This window comes from Arachis duranensis, chromosome 6 (genome assembly GCF_000817695.3).
Source record: "Arachis duranensis cultivar V14167 chromosome 6, aradu.V14167.gnm2.J7QH, whole genome shotgun sequence".
In the NCBI taxonomy this organism is placed as follows: domain Eukaryota; kingdom Viridiplantae; phylum Streptophyta; class Magnoliopsida; order Fabales; family Fabaceae; genus Arachis; species Arachis duranensis.
In genome coordinates this window covers 3,815,176-3,824,445 of record NC_029777.3, presented here as the reverse complement: position 1 = coordinate 3,824,445, position 9,270 = coordinate 3,815,176, and positions in this window count along the sequence as shown.

Genomic DNA, 9,270 nt, shown 5'->3' with positions numbered 1-9,270 from the left:
ATATATATAGGTGTTGTCTGTGGTGGCTAATAACAATCGGTGGCTAGCGTGACTATCTTAGTTTAACCTATATCTTTCTGACACGTAGTAGATTGACTAGCAAAATTGACTGCAGACTTAAAAGATAGTAACTGTGCTAATAATGCAGTAAGTAATTAAGTGTAAACAATGAATTAAAAATATTTAGAGAGAGAAAGATAGATAGAGAGAGAGCGCGTAAGAGAGAGAGAGAGTAGGCGTTGGCTTTCACAGTGGAAACCCTTTCTTGTTACGCCGCCCTGTCCGGCAGTCCAGCCACCTATGATCTCGTCATTTGTAACCACCTTTCCTCTAATCTATTGTGGCTATTGCATCTCCTTCTCCTCGAACAATTCCCTCCAACTTTGTCCGGCCCTCACCGCTGCAACTTTTTTCCGGTGACGCCACCTTGGTTTGTCATAGTGGTGCCACATCTTCTGCCTTCTTTTTCCTCCTCTGCTGAACGGTAATCACCAGTTCGTTGTTACTACACACCATCCAATTCTCAACGCTCAACACCATCAATTTAATACGAAGTGAATCTGTTCAAGCAACCCCTATTTTTGATAGATCGGCAGAAGAATCTGGACGTTCTGCTGTGTTCATGCCGATCTTTATCACAACCTGTCCTCTTTGATGTGGTTGTCATCATCATCGATGTAGCAGCGGCAAAGAAAAGGGACACCGAGATGCACGATGAAGACGAAGTTCACGCGATGTCACCATGGCCGGCCGTCGGAACACTATCCATCCCCTAACTGATTCACCCAATTGACAATTATGTCCCTAATAATAATGATTTTCCAACAAAACCCTTACAGTAAAAGACACACAAGTTAGCGCTTTATATTTAATCAAACGCTAATGATACTCAATTACAATGCACGTGTTATTATCTCATTGCACAGTCAACATGTAGTCATTTGTAGCCACCAAAAGCGTGGCCACCAGAGACGCGACCATATATATATATATAATTTAAATGCGATCTAAATAGTAAGAATCCAATAATTTAAATACCCACATAAAATCATCCAAGTTATTAACTTTTTTTTACCAATATTATCCAATAATATGTTGTAAATAATCTCCTCCAAAATTTTAAATCACATAAATAGAAATAGATAATTTAAATCATGAACAGAGTTATATACATACTCATATTTATTTATTTACTTATTATCTCAATATATCGTATCTAACAATTTAAGAGTATTGTTTTAGAGATGACCTGAAATTGGACTAATTGGGTTTAAATGTATGGCCCAAACATTGGAAAGAGGTGGTCTTCGACTGGTTTACGTCTGTGAGCTGCCTTTCGAGTTGTTTGTATGGTTGAATAGGTGGGGGTGGTATCTGCAAGACACTCCAATGCCTAAGTCAGCAAGAGATTAAGTAAGTTTAGAATATTGGAATCTAAAGGTATTTGAGTGTGTTAGGGTATTTATAGGAGATGAGCTAATAACCACTGTTGAAGTAGTTCCACTTCTGATGGTGGATAATCGTCCCTTTATCTTAAGGTTGTTGAGATCTCTCTTTTAGAAGTGAGAGAGAGATTTATGGAGGCTGTTATTCACTTAGATAAGTGTTAAGTGCATGCTTACGTGGAACCCAACCTCTTGAAGGAGGTCGGACAAGCGGTAGAGACCAATCTGCTGGATTGGGCCTTTTAACTCGATTTGGGCCTGGCTTTATTATTTGGGCCAGGGTATGAACAGTGTCCCTACTCGAATCCAATATCTTTACTGTGAGTTGGGTTTGAGTATTAGTCGAACTCGGGGATACTTAGGTCAAGGTTCTCCTTTCAAGTCGGAAAACCGACATGATTTTGATTTTAAAACGGACTTGATTTCAAATTATCAACCGTCGCATCTTTTGGCTCTTCGCATTTACACATTGAGAGCAGTTACATTGGTAATTGCGCCCCCCTTCAATCAGTGGGCTACTTTTATAGTTATGCCCCCTGACTTCTTATAAGTACTCTTCAATATTCCTCTTTCTCCTCTTTCGTCTGCTCTCCAAATTTTCTCTTCGTGCTTTCTTCCATATTCGAAAGACCTTCGCGCTTTGGTGTTTGCCTTCTATGTTCCTGGGTTTTTCATCACTTTCGGCATCCCTTTTATTCTTGCTATCAGTTCTTTTCTCCAAGAAAGGTTAGTTTCTCATTACCTTCACTCTTTATTGGCTTTTACAGTATCTTCGTTGTTTTTATTAAGTGTACTGAATAATCGAGGAAGAGACTCTGAGTAGGCTTTATGGCACCTTCATTATTTGTAGTAGGAAACTTTGGATTTTCGTGCTTTTCTTTTTACAAAAATCGTTTCCTTTGATGTGGTTGATTGTTTTGTTTGAAAAGGAACTGTCTTGTTTCAAAATTTATTTTTGATGGTTTCTTTTTCTTTGTGCAATTCAGGTATATCTTCCTATATATTTTTCCATTTCTGAAAATATCCTCCCAAATTTCAGAAGCCTTATTGAGATGGGTAGATTCTTCTGTCCTTTCAAAACACCCAATAGTAGATGACATTTTTATAACCGAACTTAAGAAACACCATATGATCTGTAGTCTTGATGCTAACGAACCCAAATACGAGATAGTGGCCCCAGACCCTGAAGACCGAGTTTGCTGTGGGAGGATTAATGACTCTGACCCCCACTTTGGTTTTATGTACGATTGTCTGTTTATCTGCTTGGGGATTATCCTTTCATTATCTGATTTTGAAATGGAGGTGTTATCCCATTGTGGGGTAGCTCCTTCTCAACTTCATCCCAATTTCGAGGGTTTCCTCAAAATTTACCAGCTTGTCAGCCATGCACTCAATTTTTTGATCACTTTAAAGACCTTTTTCTATCTTTTTCACTTAACAAAGCCTTTTAGTGCTAAAAATAAGCAACAGTGGATTTCCTTCTGAGCTATACAAGGCCGAAATTTTTTTTTCATTTTTGATAAGTCTTTCCATGACTTCAAAAATTTCTTTTTTAAAGTCCAAGCCACTGAAGGCCATCATCTTTCTAAATGAAAATAATGAGTCCTGATTTCCTCTATACTAGGTTGAAACTTCTCCTGTAGAGAAATATAGCTTGATAAATTTGGACGAGGTAGAGGAAGCTATGGTAGAGTTTTTTCCGAGAAGCTTGGGGACGGGCTCCAAACATGGACACCAAGAAATTTCTTCTTGGATCTCCAAACTACGTCAGAACCAAGCTAGGTAGTTTTTATTTTTTATTTTGTAGGCAACTTTTTCTACTTTCGACTTGTGTACTAATCGTTTTTACTTCCCTTTTCAGAAAAAATGAAAAGCGGGTCGAAAGCTTACCAAAAGGTGCAGGAAGCCAAGAGGAATGCTCGTGCCCGAGCTGCTGCACAAGAGGTCAAAACCTCTGCCATTCTTCCTTCTCAAAGCTCAGGTTTGGGGACTTCTTCTTCTCAGCCAATTTTGGTAAATCCAATTCCTACTCCTCCTCTTCCTCCTCCTGCCCCTATCCCCCCAATTCTTTCTTCCTCGGAACTTGAAAAGAAAAAAAGCAAGATTTTGGAAGCCGGTGCCTCTAACGTCAGGGACACCAGTTTTGACAGAGTGAAATTTTTTAGAAAGCACATCCTTTCACATAGTCAAATTGCTATGGATGATGCTACTATCCGCAATCATTTTCAGATTTTAATTCGAGGAAGAATTTAGACTACCGTGGTCTGTACTTCTCTTCTTGATATGTTGGAAAAAACTCCTTTGAGTGTGACCCAGCATTCTTTAGAGAATCTTCAAGGGCGACTAGCCATGTATCAAGAAGATGAGAAGAGGCTACAGGAGGAGAATGCTCAGCTGAAGGAAGAACTTTCTAAATCCCAGTAGAGGGAGAAGAAGCTGATGGCCTCTTGTGCGATGGCTGAGGGCTTGAAGGAGAAAGTCGAGCAAAATTATGTCAGGATCTTTTCGGACAATATTGACTTGAAAAAGGAGTTGGAACGGCTCTGGGAAGGTTATCAGGATTTGGAGGATTCCATTGTCGAAGGGACTGAGGAGGTGTTCAGGGTTTTGAAGGAACAGGTCGGAGTTATTGCTCCCGACATGGACATATCACCTCTTCACCCTAACAAGGTTGTCATTAATGGCGAAATAGTGTTTCCTCTCCATCGTGTAATTGATTCCGAGCTGAAGATGGCGGGCCAACGCATAATTGAATCCCCTCCTCATGAAGTTAATGTATTCGAGGAGTTACTGCCGAGTTCTTCTGCCCTACCTGATGCTGCTCCGACTTCTGTGGCCAACCCGACTTCCCCTCTAGATGATAATTCTCCTATTGGTCCTATTTGAATCTGCCCTTTAAGGCCCGGCTTGTGGGTCTGTTTTATAAACACTTCATGTATTTTTATTTATTTTTGCTTTGTTGATAGTTCCTGACTCTTTATCCCTTAAAAATAATCTTTAACAACAATTGTTGCTTGCTTTTTGGACGTTTTTGGTCCTTTTTTATCTAAGTAGTTGTTTACGCAAAGTTTCTATTTTATTTATGTTAGATAATTTTTGCTGCTGTTTAGCAAAGTCTTTGAGAAAAACTCTTTTACTAAATAATCTCTATCTTGGTAAGGTTTTTATGAGGACACATTTACCTTCGATTTCCTAAGGGACTTTCCCATTTCTTGCTTTTCATTACTTTGTTCGTATACGCTCGAGCTTTGCTTTGTTTATTAACTCCCCGGCAACGACGCCAATGTTTCGGGGATTACCTGAAACCGAATTGATTGGACTTGAATGTGTGGCCCAAACATTAAAAAGAGGTGGTCTTCGACTGGTTCGCATATGTGAGTCACCTTTCGAGTTGTTTGTATACTTGAATAGGTAGGGGTGGTACCTGCAAGAGGGTTTAAGCAGGTCTAGAATATTGGAACCTAAAGGTACCTAAGTGTGTCAGAGTATTTATGAAGATGAGCTAATAACCACCATTGAAGTAGTTCCACTTCTGATAGTGGATAACCATCACTTTATCTTAAGGTTGTTGAAATCTCTCTTCTAGAAGTGGGAGAGAGATTTATGGAGGCCGTTATTCACTTAGATAAGTGTTAAGTGCCTACTTACGTCGAACCCGACCTCTTGAAGGAGGTCGGATAAGCGGTAGAGGCCAATCTGCTAGATTGGACCTTTTAACTCGATTTGGGTCTGGCTTTGTTATTTGGGCTAAGGTATGAACAAGTGTGTTGATGCATGCAGAATGTGAGATTCAAATTTCTTATACTTATTTAAACAGACGAGTTAGTTGACCACTCAACCAACCCAATTTAATTTTATATACATAAAATTATATGATAATATATTAGCACCATGATTTTTTTTTTGGTAGTTAGCACCATGATTTATTTGTTGGCTACACTACATTTGTTGTTGAATATGTTAATACCATAAGATTTAAGGTGCATTGTATCAATTTGTCTTATGTGTTTATTTGTTTATTTATTTTGAGCAGAGGGTCCAACGACCCAAGAACAAGCTTTAACATGGAGTTGGAGTAGAACCATAATCAATTATTTATGTTACGGAATTGGATTTGGATTCCGGAGGCTCTACAAGGCACCTTCCTAATTTAATTTATTCACATGATTCACCTTCCACACTTAAAAAATGTTGGACGGTAGTGAGATTCAAATTCTTTACACTTACTTAAGTGAGTGAGTTAATTATTCAATTAATTCAATTTGATTTTATACGTAAAATTAAGTGAGTGAGTTGACCATTCAACCAATTTAATTTGATTTTATATACGTACAATTATATGATAATATATTAGCACCATGATTTTTTTTTTTTTTGGTAATTAGCACCATGATTTATTTGTTGGCTACACTACATTTGTAGTTGGATATGTTAATACCATAAGATTTAAGGTGCACTGTATCAATTTGTCTTATATATTTATTTAATTATTTTGGGCAGAGGGCCCAACGACCCAAGAACAAACTTTAACATGTATTTGGAGTAGAACCATAATCAATTATTTATATTACGGAATTGGATTTGGATTCCGGGGGCTCTACAAGGCACCTTCCTAATTTAATTTATTCACATGTTCCACCTTCCACACTCAACAACTCAATCTCGAAAATGTTGGACTGTGGCCCAAACCGTAGCTTAGTCCAAATATTTTGAGAATAGGGCCCAAATAATGGTCCACTTAGTGTTAGTCTATGTTTTTTTGCCGAACTTTCGCTTTTTGGAAAGATGCAGCTAAGGGTTAGTTGGTAGTTGATACATCACCCATAACTAGGGGTGTGCATGGCCGGATAAAATCGGTCCGACCCGAAATATATACCGGGCCTATTTATTAGACTCAAATTCAGTCATAGACCCGATGAAATCTATAGACTTTCGGGTCACGATTATACCGGGTAAAAACCGAATGAAAACCAGGCCATTAACATTATATTACCTTGATACCTTCTTGTAAGTTAGCATGTAAAAATATCCAAATTTCTAAGACTCTAACCATTATTTGACATGGTAAAATTCACTTAGAAAAATATAACAAGATCCAACTCTTCTCTAAAATTAAAGCATAACCATAATCAATATTAATATTGTCTAATAACACCAAATATTTAAATCAATATAAATAACACAAGATTATGCATTAGTTTAAAGTCTTATGCATTTTAAACATAAAACATTAATTTATAGTCTTATATATAATGACTAATAACACAAAATATTAAGGTTTACAATACTTAAATTCCACATAATAATAGCCATCACCCATCACTAATAATACAAAATATTAATTGTGTATGATGATCGGGTCACCGGACCGATTTCAGGTGACCCGAGCTATGACCCGGACTCGATCCGAAATAATGACCGGATTTATTTTTGAGACCCTTACCCGACCCTAGATCCGATGAAATCACACCAAATTAGCTCCTAAAATGTTCGAGATCGGACCAAATTTTCGAATCGGACCAGGCCATGCACACCCCTACTCATAACTAATAGTGTTAGTTAAATATGAAGCTATGTTAACTTGCATAGTTTAATTTAACCATAGTTAATTGAATTAGTTTGTTATAAGTAGCTTGTCAAAAGCTCCTTTATTAACTTGTATTTCTATTCATTAAAATATGATTCATGTTTTGGGATACTTTTCATTTTCTAATGCAAAACTTCGGTCTTTACAAATCTAACAAGGTCGTTGTAAAATATAAATAAATGAAAATAAACGATATCAAATTTGTTTAAAAAATTATAGACTAGATTTGATCGAATGTACATGAAATCCAGACAAGCATAAAAAAGGTGAAGACTTTCTAGAAAGTAGATTAATATATGGCGAATACTATAGTGTTTATTATATTGTACCTAAATTATTAAAAATAATAAATAAATAATATTTAATAAATTTTATATGATTTAATTTTTATTTTAAATATTTTATTTTTTATTTTAAATTAGACAATTTAAATATCTTAATAAAAATACCGTAAAATTCACTTTAATATATTGTGAGTTGAATACTTTAATAATTGATTATTTAAAAGCGAGGTTAGAAAGGTGGGGGCCACGGAGACACTTGTGTTTATCCATTTGAGTCAGTGACAACGCAACCATGACTTGGACACACGCCTCGCCGCATCCCTCGTTAACCCAAATGGTCAAATCTCAAACTAATTCGTTCCTTCCTTCTTTGTCACCAAAACTGGCTAATTTTTTAACAAATGAAAAAAAATTAAAATAGCGTGTAATTTAGTATCATGATTAATAATTGGTATATTTTTTTACTTTAAACAATTATTTGGAGAGTTAAATTTTACAGTGTACAAATCGAAATATCTAATTAGTATATTTAAAAGATTTTAAAATAAAAAAATTAAATTTGATTTTCAAATTTATATGTTTAAAAAAATAAAAAATACAAATCTAAGAGATATTTTATTTACACAAAAAATATATCAAATTTTTATATTATTAAAAAATACCACTAAAATTACAACACTAAAATTAAAAAGCACCACACAATACTAAAACAAAAAAACACCAAAACTTGCTCCAATTCCAATTTCAATTCCACCACTATACATTCCATTCCTATCCCTAGTTAGGGTGGCAATATGCACCCTAACCGCGGATACTCAATTCGATCTCATTCGATTGGATAGAATTGTCAATTCAATTCGTAGTGGATAGAGTAGAGTACAGGTAGAATTTTTGTATGGATCGGATAGAGTGTGGGTTGAGTCTCAATCCTATCCGCATTTTATATATGTATATGTATACTTGTATAAAAATATGTTTCAAGTGAATGTTGAACCAAAGACCTCTCACTAAATGCAACTAATTCTTAGCCACTAAAAAAATTATTAATTGATAATTTAATATTTTATTTTACGTTAAAATCAATTCTATTTTAAATTATAATCAGATTATATAATAATGCATCTTTTTTATAACTCACGAATAAAATCGAATATCCGCAAATTAAAAATAGATAAAAATAAAATTAGAATATTCTCAACCCACAAATAAGATTAGAATTAACTTAAAATCTTACCCTAACTTACCCTATTCATTACCACTCCTATTCCAATTCTCAGTTCCATTTCAACGTTGATACATTTATTGAATCTTCTTATCTAATGTTTATTTAAGAAATGTTAGGTCTAAGCATGCACACTTGACGTGCACTCTATGTTGGTAATGTTGGTATATATAACGAACAGACGAGAGACCAGAAAAAAAATCAGACGGGAAAAGGAAACATTCAAAAAGGGAAAGGGGTTTAGGATATTGAAATTAAAGGCTGAAATTTTGGATAGGGCAGTATTGATATTGAAACATGATCCATAGAGTGTAGGAGGATTTCTTAGATTTGTTCCAAAAATACAAACTGCTACTAACAAGTTGGTTGGAGAAAGCGATGGATGGAGCCACTCTTGAATTCCATAAAAGGCAGAGACTAGAGATGTGGATTAGGATGCACAAACACAACACCAACCAAAACGGATGAACCTTTCATGCCATATCACCGCCCATTCATCCCCACAATATTAAATTCTCCTAAATACTATAAAAATTAAATTTATTTAATAGTGATAGTGGTGCCCCCAAATATCTTAAATTAAACGTGACATTATTTTTGTGGTGATCATTTGATTTACTACACTACTAGTACTACGCTTTTACACATCCATACAACTTATCAATATCAAATAATGGTATATTAAAATTCAAATACTATTTATATCCAAAATTAACTACTAAGATCAGTAAT